This window comes from Lepidochelys olivacea (assembly GCF_965140295.1).
Source record: "Lepidochelys olivacea isolate rLepOli2 genome assembly, chromosome: 1".
Classification (NCBI taxonomy): Eukaryota; Metazoa; Chordata; order Testudines; family Cheloniidae; genus Lepidochelys; species Lepidochelys olivacea.
The window spans coordinates 96,733,586-96,752,729 of record NC_140411.1 but is presented as its reverse complement, the minus strand read 5'-3'; the positions used below and the strand labels follow the sequence as shown (position 1 = coordinate 96,752,729).

General features: G+C 40.9%; 1 protein-coding gene across 2 annotated transcripts in view; it reads right to left on the bottom strand.

Annotated features, from left to right (window-relative positions):
• Positions 1–19,144, bottom strand: part of GPC6 (glypican 6) — a 1,115,179-nt gene that overhangs the window by 938,052 nt on the left and 157,983 nt on the right. The window lies entirely within an intron of this gene.

The following is a 19,144-nucleotide window of genomic DNA, read 5'->3' as shown; positions in this document are numbered from 1 at the left end:
CAACTGTGTAACACACTTTTTAACCCAAGAATGGTAATAATATATATTAGAAAAAGGCCCACCCCAGTTTCATTCAAACACACACACACACACACACACACGGGCCTTTACAATATTTTTAAAATTGCATCATTTCCTAGTGATTTCAGTCTCAAGATAGGGCTTGGTCTTAAAGGCTCTGCTCAGGAGCTCTCAGGTTCAAACTATTACTTAGTACTAAACAGCTATTGAAAAAACACTTCAGAATAAAACAGACTGTTGTATAATTTGTTGATGGTCCTTGCCAGAGTTCAGACCTCTGTTTTTAAGCACACTTCAGATTACGGTATACAATCAAATTAATCCATTGTTCATTTAAAAAAAATTGATCTTGCAAGCTCCATCATCATAAAAAATAAGATGCCTAGACACCTGTTTGAGTAACTTAAAATGAATTTCAGGGTAAGCTTCCAAGTGGAAACACCTGCTGTGTTTACAGTATTAAATGCAACCGTGTGACACATTTCTCCCCCCCCCCCCTTCCCCTAACATATGAAGGATATTAGTTAAGATTCCATCTCTGACTTAGATTCCTACTGGAGTTTAGCCACAGTGTCAAATAGTCTCCACTGTAAAGCTATTATATCTGGAGGCAAAGGCTTGAAAGAGATGGATGTGTCAATGAGATTGTATATCAGTGTAGAAAGGAACATAAACTCTAACAAGTCAAGTGTAAAAATACAATTAGGCAGGCCAAAAGAGAATTTGAAGAGCAACTAGCTGTTACCCCTCAAGAAAGAGATCTTTGGAATAATCATGGATAGTTCTCTGAAAACACCCACTCAGTGTGCAGTGGCAGTCAAAAAAAAAAAAGATAATGTTAGGAATCTTTAGAAAAGGGAGAGTAAATACGACTGAAAATATCTTAATAACACTATGTAAATCCATGGTACACCCACACCTTGAATACAGCATGCAATTCTGGTCACCCCATCTCAGAAAGTTATATTAGAATTGGAGAAAGTACAAAGACATAAATGAGGAGGAGTATGGAACAGATTCCATATGAGGAGAGGTTAAGAAGATTGGGACTATTCAGCTTGGAAAAAGAGATGACTAAGGGGAGAATATGCTAGAGTTCTATAAAATCATGAATGGTGTGGAGAGAATGAATAAGGAAGTGTTATTTACCCTTTTACATTGGGTGACCCAAGGTTCTTGGGCTACCCCATTAAAGTAATAGGTAGCCAGTTTAAAACAAACGTAAGGAAGTACTTCTTCACACTGCACAATCAGTCTGTGGAACTCATTGTCAGGAAATGTTGTAGGGCCAAAAGTACAATTAGGTTAAAAAAAGAATTAGATAAGTTCATGGAGAATAGGTCCATTAATGGCTATTAGCCAAGATGGTCAGGGATGCAATCCTAAGCCTCTGACTGCCAGAAGCTACAACTGGACAACAGGGGATGGATCACTAGATAATTGCCCTGTTCTGTTCATTCCCTGTGAAACATCTGGCACCAGCCACATGTAGGAAGACAGGATAGTGGGCTAGATGGACCATTTGTCTGACCCAGCATAGTCCTCCTTATGTTCCTGTGGTTCCTTAACAAGTAAAATGTGCTCTTTTGCATTTAAATGGACCAAAAAGATGTAACAAACTACAAGTCAATGCTTTCAAGTAAACAGAAGCCTGCCTCCCAAATTTACCCTGTTGAGAAACCAAATTCTTGTCATTTACAAGCTGGGGTTATGTGACACACTGAATCCTTGATACTCTTGTTTGATGTCTGCACCATTACTATACTTTATAGAAGAGCAGCATCCTGTAGGGTAACTAATATTCTGTAGCTAATCGTGTGCACTGCCATGACAGAACATCTAAGGAAGGCCACTATGGCATATGTCTCAGAGGGAATAGGAAGATACTTCATTTATAGTCACCCATCTGTCTAGTCACACATCCAACCACAAGTCACAGTTTGATGTCCTTCAGGAATTCTTCTCCTAGTTAACAGCCTGCCTTTCTGCACATGCATCTCTGCCAGATATCCGTGTAATGTTTAACAAGATGGACTCGATACATTATTGGGTTCGGTGATAGCACAGGAGTTTTAATTGAATAGGGAAAAGTGCACACAAAGGTTTTAGATCAAAATGAAAACAAAACTCAAAAAAGTATTCTGCAGTTTTGTTGTATCCACATTGGTCTGAGGATATGAGAATCAAGGAGAATGAAATAGCATCTTTTATTGAACCACCTTGTGTTGGTGAAAGAGATATGCTTTTGAGCTACAAACACAAGTTGGTCCAATAAAAGGTGTTACCTCATCTACCTTGTCTCTCTAAAAAAGTATTCGGTTTCCCCACCCCAACCACAGCATTTATTTTGCAAATTCATTCCAGCTGGACATTGTCTTGTTAATAAAAAATATGGTCACCCTCAAAATTAAGAGGTCAAAACCAAAACGTGACTGATGAAAGCTTAATCTTAAGCATTAGCTCAGAAAATGTATTTCTAGACAGATGATTAAATGATAATAGGAATTAACTGCTGAGAATATTGATAACTAATAATTTATTGTAGTCACAGAAATCAATGGAAATCGCTATAGCATAGCTTTCCCAGTAGTACATTGAATAAAGACATGTTTAGAAGGGAGAACAGAAAGCATCCTTACTTAGAATCATAGAATATCAGGGTTGGAAGGGACCTCAGGAGATCATCTAGTCCAACCCCCTGCTCAAAGCAGGGCCAATCCCCAATTTTTGCCCCAGATCCCTAAATGGCCCCCTCAAGGATTGAACTGACAACCCTGGGTTTAGCAGGCCAATGCTCAAACCACTGAGTTATCCCTCCCCCCTTGAACACACAGGATCACAGTGCTCTTACCCTAAAATCTAATCAGTCTTAGGTGAGAGAGGGGGGGAGAAACACACCTTGATTCACCATAAGGAATTCTAAATTCTGTGCAAAAAAACCAATTTGAGAAAGTATGTTTGTTCTACTCTGCAAATATTGATGTGCTTGTTTTGATATATTTGAGAGTGTGAATCTGTTTATGGGAGGCATTTCCATGTTTGTGCTTCTGGTAATCAGTGTTTGATCAATTCCTATCACCCAAGATGGATTTCTACTTCATACAGTTTTAATCTACTATCTCCCTTGCTCTGGCTGTTCAATCCAGATCAGACTTCCCACCATTCTTTGCTAGACATAATCTTCAGATGAAACTGCAGTTATTTCTCAGTTTTGTTAGTTTGAGTGAAAACAGCTTAATTAAAATATGTATGAGCAGGAAATAAAACATCCATGTTTGTTTCCCGTTTCTTCTAATCTTTTTGTGAATGATACAGAGACTGCTGTACAGATTCATTTTTATTTTTAAAGTTTTGTATTTGCCAATATAAGAATGGCCTTTCTTGCTTGCAGCAAGAAATAAGATTCAGTAAGGAAAAGTGTGCCTCATTCAATAATGTGAGAGGCACGGGAGCAATCGTAACTCAGTGCCTCAATCCTCCCTTCTTAATGGAGGACAATATCAGAGGAGGAGAAAATGTCCACAGAAAACCCTCTGTGCTTTTACTGAATGAATCCCTCCAGGAAAGGGGTTAGTTGAAGATGCATTGAGCAGTCCAGAGAACAAAGTTTCCAAATGCTGCAGAGCTGAGGACAAATTCTACAGATCCCAGTCAACATGGCATCACCCATGGCATCACACATGGCATTACATTCTACCAGACTTTTTCCATAAAACCCTATGTAAGCCTCCCTTTCTTTAAATTCTGGGTAGTACTCAACCTAAAGAGCTCAAAAATGGTGGGGGGATTATGCCAATGAGCCAGTGGCTAATACACTTCAGAACAATTCTATTCCATATCACTCTGCTCAACTCCCTTTAGTGAGGCCTGCAGAACAGGAGCAGCTGTGCCTCGGACTGGAGGCTGAGCATGGATTGGTAGTTAATCTATAAGACTACAGTCGGGAGAGTTGGCAAAATCTTGAAATATAAATTCAGTGGCACCCAAAATAGCTAAACACATCCATCACCAGGCGTTGAAGACCTTGAGAAATAATATACATACACACAGATGGGAAAGAGGAAGGGACCTCAAGGCATTGTCATGAATGATCTATTATATTTTGAAATATTACACTTTCAAGGAAGATGAATTTTCTGGGGTGCCTTAGTTCTGAGTGGGGAATGCTTAACTTTACCATCTTTTGACAAACCCATGCTATAGCAACAGCCAAGGAAAGGGTATTAATCACCTATAGTAAACAGTATCTTATTGCTAGAGATCGGCTGAAAAGACAGTGCTTTGGTTTTTCAAGTCCTCACTGTGGGCTAGATTATGTAACCCTTCCTTGCATTGAAAAGTATCTGAACAGTCTCATTGATTTCAGTGGAACTACTGGTGGAGTATAGTAACATTCAACCCAAGTAAGTGTGACAGAACCCAGCTGTGGTTGGGTTTTGGTTCTGTAAAGGCAAAACTGCTGTGTGGAGCCTTTTTATCCATTCTCCCAAAAAATCAGGAATACAGAGTTTTGGATAAAAGGCTTCAGTTTGGGGCTATCTATTCTTATTAGAGAACAAACCTGCCTCAAAACAAAACCACTTAGCAAAATAGCTAATAATTGTCAGCATTCTTTTTTTTTTAAATAAAGAGACACTAAAAAAGCTGGCAAACTTGCATGGTGCCTTTCCACACACAAAAAATTGACTGTCTCATTAAGTAACTTTATTAAAGAAATTCTCACAATCCAGTTTAAACATGTGTGGCAGTTTAAATCAATTTAGCATAATTCATATTCATTTGGAGTCTGCTTGTTCTTTTCCCTAGTTGAATGCACACAACAGTACTTCTTAAGCATGTTTTCTAATTAGTCAGAAAGGGGTCAAGCTATCAAGTTGTGTTAAATTTCTGTTTCCTCAGAGAAAAAACAAAAAGTTATTTTGTTAAGTAAAAATGTTCACAACAGGCATGCATGTAGCCTGTATTTATGTTGGAGAACAATTCAGCTGTGGAGCATTACCAGCTAACTGTTGGTATCATGCAGGGTAGTAAATAGGTCCTGGAGTTCCCCAAGGAGCAGGTTGCTTACACAATATTTTTCGCTATACCAAAATATTCCACATTGGGTATTTTTGTCACTAAATCTGTCATTCAAATAGCTGTCATTTTTTTTAGCATCACAAAGGACATGGGAATGCTGGTGTTTTAACAAAAACAAATAAAAAGCATTTTTCATTTCAATAAGATAAGAACTGTCTGGAACAAAGAATGCTACAACACCATCTCAACAATTTAAAAGTAGCTACCAGAGGGGGACAAAGAAGAGTCTGTTGGCATTGCTAAAATATAATAATGGCAGTCTTGCTAAGTGTCTGTCAAGTGGTGCCAGTATTCAAGGCAATAAATGGGTTGTTTTTGTTTGAAATACTGTCCTCATGATATTTTTCATCATTTTAATATCAAAAAGACTTATGACATTTTCATTTTTATATGATTTTTATAAAGTTTACAGGAAATTTTATATTTCAAACTGTCAGTCTGGGCAGGCTACACAAAACAAATCTTCCGTTGATATCTGAAATGTCACCAGTAAGGTCAGAGGAGTGGGGAAGGAAGGGGTCATAGTGTTTGTCTAAATTGTAGAGATAAACCAGACAGGATTGGTGACTAACAAGAATTATGAGTCACTGCCATCTCTGTAACAAATATTAGTTAAGCAAACTGCTTACCTGTACTACTTTTCTTATGTTTCTTTGAGTTTTGATTGCTTAACTAAAAAGGACTCAAGAGTTTAATTAAACTTTATAGAGTTTTATTAACTATCTCTAACAACAACTAGTAGTATAGGATATAAGAAGGCATAAATAGTATTGGACTGTCTGGATTTTGCTAACTATCTAGAAAACTGGTCGATATAACTCTGTAGACCGAGTGCTTTTCAAGAGACTCTCACATTTGGTCTCATTATGTCTGTATACAATTCATCATAAAAATAGGAGTTTATGTTAGATAGTTAGGAATGTAAATCAGATCTTTCCGTTATTATAATTTGTGGGGAATTAGGTTAAAAGAAGTTTAATACTATAGACCCATTGGGAAGGAGACCAGGGCGAACTGGTCAACTTGTCTTATGCTTTAGCTTTGGATAGTTTTTTTGTCTGTTGCATTCACAACGTTGGAGTTGATAACCAGTTGGCACAAGTGAGGCCCTGTTCTGTGGGACTCACTCACAAAGTAACCTTCTCAAGACAGTGATTGAACATAAATTGTGGTTGTGTTGTTTGATTATGAACACCTAAATGGTTATATCAACTAATCTTCTAGTTTATTTTAGCAGTCGTAGTCCAATACTATTTTGCCTTCTTATATTCTATACTATTAGTTGATGTTGAGAACACTTAATAAAACTCTATAAAGTTAAATTCAACTCTCACATCCTTTTTCATTTGTTAAGCAATCAAAATTAAAAGACTGCTAAGAAAGGTGGTATGGGTATTCAATTAAGCAGTTTGTTTAACTAAGATTTGTTTTACACCCTGCCTCTCTACAGGAAAGGCCAGAGGTATACTCTATGGGATATTCTGAGTGACTGTTCAGCTCACCTAAAATTATTCTACTGTAACTGACCAAAGATATGGTAATTGCCCTTATTAAAATTCAGCGACATATCCAATTTTCTGGCTGTAGTTAGAGAGTTAGGTGAATAATGCTCAATGAGAGCTAGATGAATAATAACTTACTACAAAATACCCTTCAAGGTTCTGAATGAATTAACTTAGCTTTTTGAGTTTGCCTTCTGTGAATATTGGCTTGATGAAGTTTTACTTTCACGGAAATTCATGGAAACCTTATTTCAAAGATGCATGAGTTTCCATGCCAGAAGTGTTCATAAGCTGTACCAGCCAAGTGAAAATAAATAATATCACCTGAGTTATCTGACCACTGGCTACCCAGCACAGTTCAAACAGTAAATATTGAAAATCAACTATTCAAATAAAAGAAACTATAAAATGTCAAACAACTTATGAAAAAAAATCAAGGACATTTTTTACCTGCTAACAGCAATATACCGCTGCAGATATTTCATGAGCAGAAAGAGAAATTGAGTTCACTTTAAATTGTTCATTCAGATGTTACAGTTAATAGTCTTTGAAAGGCTTAAGATCAGAAATGGTGGTTTCAGGTGTTTGCCTCATCTTTACAAATGAGCAAACCTTACATTTGTATCAAACTACTCCTCACACTACTTCTGTATGTAAAATATATGTAAAGTACTCAAAAATACCTTTATATTTCTTGTGTATGATTAAAAGAGTAGGATGTATTTAGTGTTGCACTTGTTTTTTATTATCCAAATTGCACTTCAAGAGTAAAAAAATGAAAGCTACACTGTTACTGCCATAATAATGAATAATAGAACACTGACAGAGCTTTTTCTGTTCCCAGCTCTTCACATGCATTAGGCTCCGTTCCACTACTACTGATATCAATGTCAAAATTCCCAGCCACTTCAATGGAAGCAGAAGGTGGCCCATATTTGATTAATCCTCTGAACCTACAGGAAGACGTGCAAGAATGCCGGTTGAAAATGTAACAATTCTCCTTGTTCCGCAAGCCCTTAAATCAAGAGTTTATGGGGGTAGACATTGAGGCAGCCATCTTATTCCCCACAAATCACTGCATGATCAGACAACCAAATAAACATATGACATGCATTTACCAGCTATGGATTAGTGCAGGAGTTCTGAACCTCCCTGCCTGTAGCCCCAAAACTACCCACTATTTCTTGTCATGACCCCAGTCCCACAATCCTTTGTGGACCTCTCACAACCTTTAGCAGCTACAGATCATTGAGAGATTGTGGCCATGACAAGGAACAGCACTTTTGGGTGATGCTGGGTAAGGGAAGCTAGGCAGAGGGATACTGTGTGATGACGTGTGTACAGGGTACTGAGCAGGGAGTAGTGGGTGACAGTGTTGCACGCTGAAGGCAAAAGGCCCTAAAGCTGTACGGAAAAGTTCATGGAGCCTTTGGTGGGAGGTACTTAGTAAAAGTTGACAGGAGGTAATAAATGCTGGGAGAGCAGTAAGGAGAAAACCTCACCTCCTCCACCATCCCTGTTTAGCTGTGGGGGAAGCACCATCTGAAGAAGGCATGAACCTGGCTAAGCATTCCAAGCAGCAGGGACTGGAGCCAATTCTATACCTTCCCCTACCCAGGTTTGAGGGATGCCCATGTTTTGGCTTCTGTTGAGTCCAAATGATCGCTTGTAAAAATATTTTTACAAGGATTTGGGCTACAAGTCCATTGCAACTTCTTTGCAATCTACCTTGAGGTTACAACCCTCAGACTGAGATCTGCTTTTTTAATGGATCGAGCAGAGGGTTAAGAGTTGGGACTTGTGGGTTCTACTCTAGTTACTGACTTAGCGTGTGGCATTGGGTAAGATATTCAACCTCTCCGAGTTAGGTATAGGTAATCTCTTCTTGACCTAAAATTCTCCCTCCCCCCCAAAAAAGCGCACCAAGTAACGCTTTGTTTTTTTTCACTGCAGTATTACTACCTCTTTCTGTATTAAGCTGCCCGCACTGTACACAAAGGCTGCTCATGATAGGAACCAGTTTACCTTCTTTAAGGAGGGACCTCGTCTTCCATCCATTAGCAACACAGCTATAGCTAACCTACAATAATTAAGGGCCTTAGACCTACAATTTTTCAGACCCCAAAGAAAAGCCTAAGGAGGATGTAGGAGGAACTGAATTACCTGTATTGCTGAGGAATAATCAGTGGTCAATTCAAGCCTAGAAATTCAGTTTACATTTTCAAAGCTAATTTATCCAGAGAATAGGGTAGAAACTAGAATTTGGGGATTTTTTTCACAAAACTTATGCTGAAAAATGCCAGTGTCGGCATTGACAAATTTCCTGACCCATAAAAATATTTAAGTGAGTTTCAAAATTGTCAAAAGGTCACATTGACATTTTTCTAAATAAAACGCTTCAGTTTTTCTTGCATAATGACAGGTTTCAGGACAGCAGCCATGTTAGTCTGTATTCGCAAAAAGAAAAGGAGTACTTGTGGCACCTTAGAGACTAACAAATTTATTTGAGCATAAGCTTTCGTGAGCTACAGCTCACTTCATCGGATGCATTCAGTGGAAAATACAGTGGGGAGATTTTATATACACAGAGAACATGAAACAATGGGTGTTACCATATACACTGTAACCAGAGTGATCACTTAAGGTGAGCTATTGCCAGCAGGAGAGCGGGGGGCGGGACGGGACGGACTTTTTGTAGTGATAATCAAGGTGGACCATTTCCAGCAGTTGACAAGAACGTCTGAGGAACAGTGGGGGGATAAACGTGGGGAAATAGTTTTACTTTGTGTAATGACCCATCCACTCCCAGTCTCTATTCAAGCCTCAGTTAATTGTATCCGGTTTGCAAATTAATTCCAATCAGCAGTGTCTCATTGGAGTCTGTTTTTGAAATTTTTTTTTGTTGAAGAATTGCCACTTTTAGGTCTGTAATCGAGTGACCAGAGAGATTGAAGTGTTCTCCAACTGGTTTTTGAATGTTATAATTCTTGACATCCGATTTGTGTCCATTTATTCTTTTACGTAGAGACTGTCCAGTTTGACCAATGTACATGGCAGAGGGGCATTGCTGGCATATGATGGCATATATCACATTGGTAGATGTGCAGGTGAACGAGCCTCTGATAATGTGGCTGATGTGATTTGGCCCTATGATGGTGTCCCCTGAATAGATATGTGGACACAGTTGGCAATGGGCTTTGTTGCAAGGATAGGTTCCTGGGTTAGTGGTTCTGTTGTGTGGTTGCTGGTGAGTATTTGCTTCAGGTTGGGGGGCTGCCGGTAAGCAAGGACTGGCCTGTCTCCCAAGATCTGTGAGAGTGATGGGTCGTTCTTCAGGATAGGTTGTAGATCCTTGATGATGTGTTGGAGATTTTAGTTGGGGGCTGAAGGTGATGGCTAGTGGTGGTCTGTTATTTTCTTTGTTGGGCCTGTCCTTTAGTAGGTGACTTCTGGGTACTCTTCTGGCTCTGTCAAACACCACCCTATACTGGAAACCTACTGACCGCTATTCCTACCTACATGCCTCCAACTTTTATCCAGATCACACCAGACGATCCATTGTCTACAGCCAAGCTCTACGATACAATCGCATTTGCTCCAACCCCTCAGACAGAGACAAACAAGTACAAGATCTCTATCAAGTATTCTTACAACTACAATACCCACCTGCTGAAGTGAAGAAACAGATTGACAGAGCCAGAAGAGTACCCAGAAATCACCTACTACAGGACAGGCCCAAAGAAGACAATTATAACATTCAAAAACCAGTTGGAGAACACTTCAATCTCTCTGGTCACTCAATTACAGACCTAAAAGTGGCAATACTTCAACAAAAAAACTTCAAAAAACAGACTCCAACGAGAGACTGCTGAATTGGAATTAATTTGCAAACTAGATACAATTAACTTAGGCTTGAATAGAGACTGGGATTGGATGGATCATTACACAAAGTAAAACTATTTCCCCATGTTTATCCCCTCCCCCTCCAGCCCCCTCCACTGTTCCTCAGACGTTCTTGTCAACTGCTGGAAATGGCCCACCTTGATTATTACTACAAAAAGTCCCCCCCCACCCCCCGCTCTGCTGCTGGTAATAGCTCACCTTAAGTGATCGCTCTGGTTACAGTGTGTATGGTAACACCCATTGTTTCATGTTCTCTGTGTATATAAAATCTCCCAACTGTATTTTCCACCGAATGCATCCGATGAAGTGAGCTGTAGCTCACGAAAGCTTATGCTCAGATAAATTTGTTAGTCTTTAAGGTGCCTTTTCTTTTCAGTTTTTCTGTTATAATCATTTTTTCCCCAAAATTTAAATGAAACTTTTTAATTGACCAGAACTGAATATTTTTAGTTTTTCAGTTAGAAGTTTTGAGATTTGATTTTTCAACCCAGTTTGGGATGTGAAATGTTTTGAAGTCCCAAAAATTCTCACAAGGCATGAAAAGAGTTTTCAGTCCAGTCTTACTGGAAACTTACTTCTTTTGAAAACAACAGATGAAAGCTACAATATTCCCTTTTGTTTGTAGGGCCCTTTAATTAAGAGTGTGTATGCACTTGTTGCAGGCTGCATGCAGTGAAGGCATGAGGAGGGTCTTTGAAGTACTAGAAAATTGAAGTAATTTAGCTTTGTGTGATAATTTCTACAAAGTAAATTTAACTTCATTGAAGAATGCAGTGTCCTCTTTTCCATTATATGCAACAGAGCATGTAATTTGCACACAGATTTAATTAACTAATAAACTCCTAATCAGTAACATCAACTATGGAAATGTCATTGCCAATGACATGCTGCTCCATCAGTGAGTAAAACCAAAAAATTAAACTAAAGCAAGAGTACTTACTGCTCTGTCTTTGGGGATAGGTACACTTCAAACTATGATCAACTGGTTAAAATTTTCTGAAGAAGAACTGATTTCCACAACTGTATAAAGCTCATGACCAAGCCAACCTCAGCCCGGTAATGGTAAGCTGTAGGAAAAAAAAGTGTCAAAAAAGGAAATATTTTCTAGAATGTTGAGTGGGAATGTTGAGAGGAAGATATCTGGTCTCTGTTCACATCTGGTAACATCTCATTCATCCTGGTAACAATCCTGACATTGAAATGGTTTGAAATTGCTGCTCCTTGGTCTCAAAACTACAATTCTAAAAGAGACTGAATTACAAAAAATGGGATCAAAGGTATGTAAATTGCCTAAATGAAAAAAGCAGCCAGTCATCTTGCTGGAAACTCTGAATATTATTAAGCCAGAAAGAATCATTTTGATCATCTAGCCTGACCTCTCATCTAATGCAGGCCATAAGACTCCCCTCATAATATGTTCTAGTTCAAACAGGAATTATCTTTTTTAAAAAAAAAAATCCAATATTGATTGAAAAATTGCCAGTGATTCAGAATCCACCACAACCCTTGGTAAATTGTTCCAATGGTTAGTTACCATTACTGTTAAAATCTATGTCTTCTTTCTAGTCTAAATTTGTCTAGCTTCAACTTTGAGACATTAGATCACATTACACTTTTTATCTGCTAGATTGAAGAGCCCTCTATTATCAAATTTCTGTTCTCCATGAAGGTACCTATTGGTAAGTAAGTCACTCCTTTATCTTCTCTTTGTTGTGCTAAATAGATTGAAGTCCCTGTGTTATAGTGAAAGACTCATGTTTTCTCTTCCCTTAATCATTCTGGTGGCCTCTCCAATTTCTCCACATGCTTCTTTAACTGCTGACACCAGAACTGGGTACAGTAATCCAGTAGCAGTTGCATGAGTGCCAAATACCGAGGCAACAACCTCCCTACTCCGACTCATGACTCCCAGAATCAAGAGAAGATGTTGGAACATCATTGCCATTTCTTTCTATTGGACTGGTGTTTTATAACATGTACATGGGTATACATGATTTTTTATTATAGTGTATTTATCTTACAAATAAATATAATATACATAATATTTATCTAGTGTTTTGCATGTTCAGAGTACTATAAATCCATTTCCTAACCCTGACAACTTTGCTGGTAGGTAAGAATTCTCAGTTTTACAGAAGTGGAAACTGAGACAGAGGTATTAGGTGTTTCCGCCTCTGAAATGGCATATGAATGGTTTCTCAGAACAGGAGAGTACCTCTTCCCTCAAGTACTATAGGAACTGCCTGGAGGTAAGAAGGGAAGGGAGCCTGGTAGAGCTGAACATACAATTCAGCACCAGCAGTGATCTGTCACATCAACAGCAACACATTTGCTCAATCAGGCTCTTCTACTGGGTCAGGGCCTCGTCTCGCTATATGTGGTCATGTGACATTGTGAATGTATGGAGGAGGGGCCACCTTGAAGTAGTTCTTAGGATCTCAAACAATTATTGTTCAACTCCACCATACAGGCACTCTAGAAAGCAAAAGAGGATGCCAAGCAAAAAGAGAACTCAAAGATCCTAGTGTGACATTATGACTCAACAAGTCTGATACAATTTACCTGGAAAGCCAATGCATCAGGGTTACTGATCCATCCTGATCTCCTACAGACACCCAGTCCAAATGTAGATCAGCTTGACCTTAATACTCATTTGGTTATAGCCTTTAAACACTCATATTACTCTTTTCCCCTTTTCCATTCTTTCTTTCTGTTTGCATTCTCTTCTTCTCTCCTATACTAAAATCAAGCCACTTAAAGAGATACAATTCAGATATTGTAATGTGGCACTGTAGACAATATTAGCCTTCGTATTTAATAAGCCTCCTATACTGGCATTTTATAGGATATTGAAAACTTGACAGTTCAATAATGCTGCATTGGAAAATGGCATTTTCCAAGAGGAAAGAGTTTAGAAATGGATTAAGACATGTATTCATAGACAACGTTTTTCTTAAATATGGATAAACAAAGAAAAAAGAACATAATCCTTTGAAACTAATGGATTAACAAGGGATCATCATTTTAAACCACTGACCATTATTGTTCATTATTTGTGGAAGTAGCATGTGGATGGAAGCGACCCACAGAGAAGCACTTTAAACACTGCAGAGTTTCAAAAATCCACAGAGACAGAGCTTCACTGAGAAATTATGTTATTTTGTGTGTTTCTTCACATTTGTGCAAGTGCACTAGCACAACAGTCTAAGCGCATTTCGTTCATTTATGGTTCACACATCACCTTGTGGAGTGCTGAGGGCCAAATTTCTAAAAGTCTACAAGTAAAAAAAGTGCAAAATTGCACACCTGTATTTCCATGTTCACTTACCAAAGCAAGTGAGCCTTTGTGACACAGCTTAGTGACCCCTAGTCTTGTGTACAATTTCACTCTGTCTATTCTATGTAACCAGCAGATACACATCTCACCCGTGTACCTGTAATCACCTCCCATCCCCCTTCAACAAGCCAATTCCATGTGCTGATCTCAACACAATTACATTATTGACATTTCTCAGCTGAAAGGCTCTTGCAAATGCCATCCAATTTTCCAGCTCTTTCTGAAAGATCAAAAGATGCACCTTGCATAGTAGACAGGAATTCACATTGATGGGTGCCTATTGTCTCGAATATAAATGCTATTTGCAGTGTTTGCCTGAAGCTAAAGGGGTATGTCTCTGCAGTTAGACAACTAAAGTAAACTTCTACTGGAGATAAAATATGTCTATGCTTGTGAATACCTTTTCTGCTTGAACAACCCAAAGGCCAACATCTTCAAGGCCTCCTAATTAGGGAGGCTGTCATTGAACATGAAACCTGTCGCTCTAAATAAAACATGTGTCATCTGCTGGAAGGAGAACGTCATTTTCACTTGAAAATGGATAATGACTATGTTGGTTTATTACTGCAGGCATATCACTTAAACTACACTTTTGACAGAAGTCTTCATGCTAGCATAGCTTATGGAAAGAGTCTTGGACTCTAGGTTTTCATTCATTCTGTGAGAAAGAATATGCTGAATGTCACAAGCAGTTTTGCTCAGTTACTAGCCTCAGGTTTTATTAGACTAGTTACTAGATTTATTATTTAGTTAAAACCTTCCAGTGGTTTTTGCTTTCTAAAATAACTGAGCCATAGTCTCTAGTGTTCAGTTGTCCACATCACAGAGACTGCCACCACCACATAAAAGTTACTCAGAATGAGTTAAGATCAAGAGAGCATATCACCTTATTATATCTATGCAGACAGTTGAATTTTGTCTAAGATTGCTGGACATGTTGGCCACTTCTGGGAGCCACCTGAGGTAAGCGCCGCCTGGCTGGAGCCTGCACCCTGAACCCCGGCCCCACCCTGAACCTCCTCCCACACCCAAACTCCCTCCCAGAGCCCACACCCCAACCCCCTGCCTCAGCTCTGACTCCACTCCTGCACTCCAAACCCCTCATCCCCGGCTCCACCCCAGGGTCCACATGCCCATCTGGAGCCAGCACACCCTCCCACACCCCAACCCCCTGCCTCAGCCCTGAGTTCCCTCTTGCACTCCAAACCCCTCGGCCCCAGCCTGGAGCACCTTCCTGCATCCCAAACCCCTAATTTCTGGCTCCAACCCAGAGCCTTCACCCCCTCCCGCACCCCAATCCCCTGCCTGAGCCCAGTGAAAGTGAGTGAGGGTGGAGGAGAGCAAGCGACGGAGGAAGGGGGATGGAGTGAGTATGTGGCAGGGCCTTGAAAAAGGGGTTGGGGTGTTCTGTTTTGTGCAATTAGAAAGTTGGCAACCTTAAATTTCATCCCACTGGATACTTATACCAAGTATGAAGGGGGGAAGGATTTTAACTGAATCTGACTAGTAAACAAGATATTAATTTTTTGAGGGCTGATGCAAAGCAAATTTTTCACGAATAACCTATTGGAAGTGCCATCTGTCATTTTACATTGTGTAAAATGTACTATAACTGCACACACTGATAACATTTCGAAGATGTATTGTACATGTCAAATCAGCACACACCATTACTAGAGACAAGAGGTAAGTACATGTTTATAAATGTCCCAGAAGTGATCTCAACAGCCCCAGGAACAGGAAAAGTACTAGTGCAGGCATTGCAAGGTTTTAAACCCACATTCCAACCAGGCTTATCCCATCATTCCCTCCCATGACCATGAAAACTTCAGCACTGAAATGAATGCTTGCATACCAGTATCTTGCATTTTATGTTGTGCCTCCCATCCAAGGGCTTCAAAGAAATTTGCAAATATTAAAGAATTATTTTCCTTATTTTACAGACAGAAAAAGTAACATATAGATAAAGTAACACTTTGAATCTGTGGCACAGCCAGGAATGGAACACAAGATGTCCTGTCTTCAAGTCCTGTTGCTGAGCCACAACACAATACCAAATACTTCAGAAGTAGAACTCTTACTTTGCACCTTGAGTTCTGCAGCTTTGGATCTACCAATCCAAAATGATGCAATGAAATTTAATACATCCAGATAAGTAGATCACAGTGTGACAAAAACACAAAACAAGAAGAAAAATCCTTAATAAGGTATCCTGGAGCGTCTTCTATACAACAAAGAAGAAATTTATGTGCATTGGTTTTTTCTATGTGGTCACAATGTTCCTAAACAACAACTGGAAAATGAGCATCTAATACACTCCAAAACAAACCTCAGGCCAAACACATTGTAAATATAAATTTTTGAACTTAGTTGAGCTACAGAGATGAATTTGACACCCTAGGTTTTATTTCTATTTGTCAAATCATTCATATGAGCATTTGAAGGGCTTATGGCTCTAAACTATAGCTCTAATGGGACTCTGTGCTCCTCCAGAAGTTTCAGGAGGACAACTCAATATTAGATGTGCTTTGGACAAAGTACAACCCTATGCTTACGTCACATCCTATCATCTCAAACTGGTACAGCAGGAGTAAGTTTCTCAAGTGAGTTCTTCATATACACACACGCAAATAAAAATAAAATGAAAAGAAAGAATGAAGATAACTTGCACAAGTTCATGGTTCTTTGGCTGCATGTGATTTTATACATCATACAGCTGTAACAAAACTCAGGGCTCAGGCACAGCATGTTGAGCTGTTTTTTGTGCGGGGGCCCTAAAGATCTTAAGATAAAGTCTTGAATGGATTACACTTTTATGGATGAATTACAAAACATCAAGTTTGGTTTTCTTTACCAATTTTACATTTTATTTAATTATGAAAGAAATTCAAAGGATTGTGGATACCAGGAACCCCACCATCTCCATGGCAGGATAAAATCAGAACAGTGTACTTTAATTTTCAAAAAAGAAAAGGGAGTACTTGTGGCACCTTAGAGACTAACAAATTTATCTGAGCATAAGCTTTCGTGAGCTACAGCTCACTTCATTGGATGCATCGGATTCATCCGATGAAGTGAGGTGTAGCTCACGAAAGCTTATGTTCAAATAAATGTGTTAGTCTCTAAGGTGCCACAAGTCCTCCTTTTCTTTTTGTGAATACAGACTAACACGGCTGCTACTCTGAAACCTAATTTAATTTTGTTTATTTAAGGGAAAATAAAAATATTTTCTTAAATATATATGTTCACGTGACTCTTCCAAGAACATCACACAAAGCAGAATAAATCTCTGTATTCAAAAGCTTGTGAATTTATAAATCTGTGAATAAGGCACCACAAGCAAGATCAGAATGCCTGGAGGAGCCACCAGCCCAAATATTGAAAAATGCAGGAGGGGAAATAAAAGGTAATACACTGGCAAACATATTACACAGCGATCCCACTGAGTACTGTGATACAGCATGGCCAGAGGGCAGCAGGAGAGTGTTTTGGGGTTTTTTTGAAGCAGAAAAGAATTTTATTTGTGTAACACTTACAAGAATCACCAAAGAGGATAAAGCAAAACTATGCAACAAAACAAAAGCAAACACAAGGTATAACACAGCAGCCTTCAGGAGGGAGAAGTGTGCAGGCTAGCCTAGGCCCAGAGTGGGGGGGCTTCCTCGACACTCATGGTCTTCCACCCCCTCGAGTTACCTAGTGCCATGCCCAGTTTCACCGATTATTCCTCTCCTGAGAGTGCCCGACAAGATGGGCACGGCTGCGGGGTAACGGTTTAGGGTTTGGGGGGGGGACGTACACCCACGTGTGATAGGACCCCTCCTAGGTGACAGTGATGATGGTATCCACAGCGGCAACGGCTGGGGCTGGGGTCTCTCGCTCTTCCCCTCAATCAAAGGGTCAGACGGAGGGAACCAGACGGGGTCACCAAGCAGAGAACCTCGGACAGCGCCCACCGCTCCTCGAAGGCGTCAAGGGAGTCAGTGGACGCTGCCCAGAGGAACTCCGCCCGGATACGTGAATATACTGAGGATCGGAAAACAGCCCTACAATCGCAGGATGCTTCATTAGCCAACCTCCCCTCTCCGGTTTTATAAATGGCTGTTTTAGCTAGGGCTAGGAGGAGGTTAACCAGGAGATCTCACGATTTTGTGGGGCCACAGATGGGGAGTGTGTAGATAAAAAGGTGAGGGGAAAAGTGTAGCCAAAAGCATAATAAAATATTCGTGAGGAGCCGGAAAAGGGGCTGCAACCTGGCACACTCTAAATATACGTGCGCCAGGGTTTCCCTCCCGTTGCAAAAAGGGCAAGTATCCGGAATGGGGGTGAACCATGTCAAAAACACGCCCGTGCTCACAGCTCCGTGAAGGAGCCACCAACTAGTGTCTAAAATGTAATGGGAAGGTCGTCTTTTTCTTAGCATTGGAGGCTGCCGCCCAGGAGGCGGTGGAGAAGGGCCTGGCGATGGGGGGGGGGGTGTTTGTCCCCCGGAGCTGCTAGAAGACCTGGGCGTCCGCCTCGTCCTGACCTCCGTCCCTCCTTGTCTACCCAATGCCGCCCTGTTACCCGCTCTCTCCACCCTGGGGAAACCCATTTCTGTCATCAGCCCTCTCCCGTTGGGCTGCAAGGACCCCACCCTCCATCACGTCCTTTCGTTCCGCCGGCAAGTGCAGCTTTTACCACCGCCGCTGGTGCGTGACGGAGAGGCGCTCGAGGGGTCCTTCCTAGAGCCCTACCAGGGAGCCCACTATCGGGTCTACTATTCCACAGGAGAGGCCCGGTGCTATCTCTGCCGATCAGCGGGGCATGTCCGAAGAGACTGCTCCTTGGCCCGGTGGGGAGGGGCACCCGAGACCTGGCAGGACATCGGCTCCGTCGTTGCTGACGCCCCTGGCTACCCGACATCTGAAACCACCTCTCCTCCTGCTCGATCCACCACTGCTCCTGCCCGGGCCCAAGAGACACCTCCCCTACAACGCCCAGACGAGCGACGGAGCCCCGCCCTTGCTGTTAACAATCCAGCAGAGCCTATGGAGGAGGGTGCAGCAAAGATATTACTGGGCATAGGAGAGGGCCCGCCCCAAGGAGAACCGCCCCCCCATGCTGCCTCACCGTTACCCCCCCCCAGCTCCTGAACCATCGCCTCTGCCCCCCGACACGACCCCTGCTAACCAGCCCCCAGACGATGCTATGGAGGGCTGGACCCTAGTCCAGGGAAAGCGAGGCAAGCGGAAGGCTCGAGCTCCGCTGCACCCATCCGATGCGGAGGCCCCCCGGAAGACCAGGAAGGGAGGCACTGATA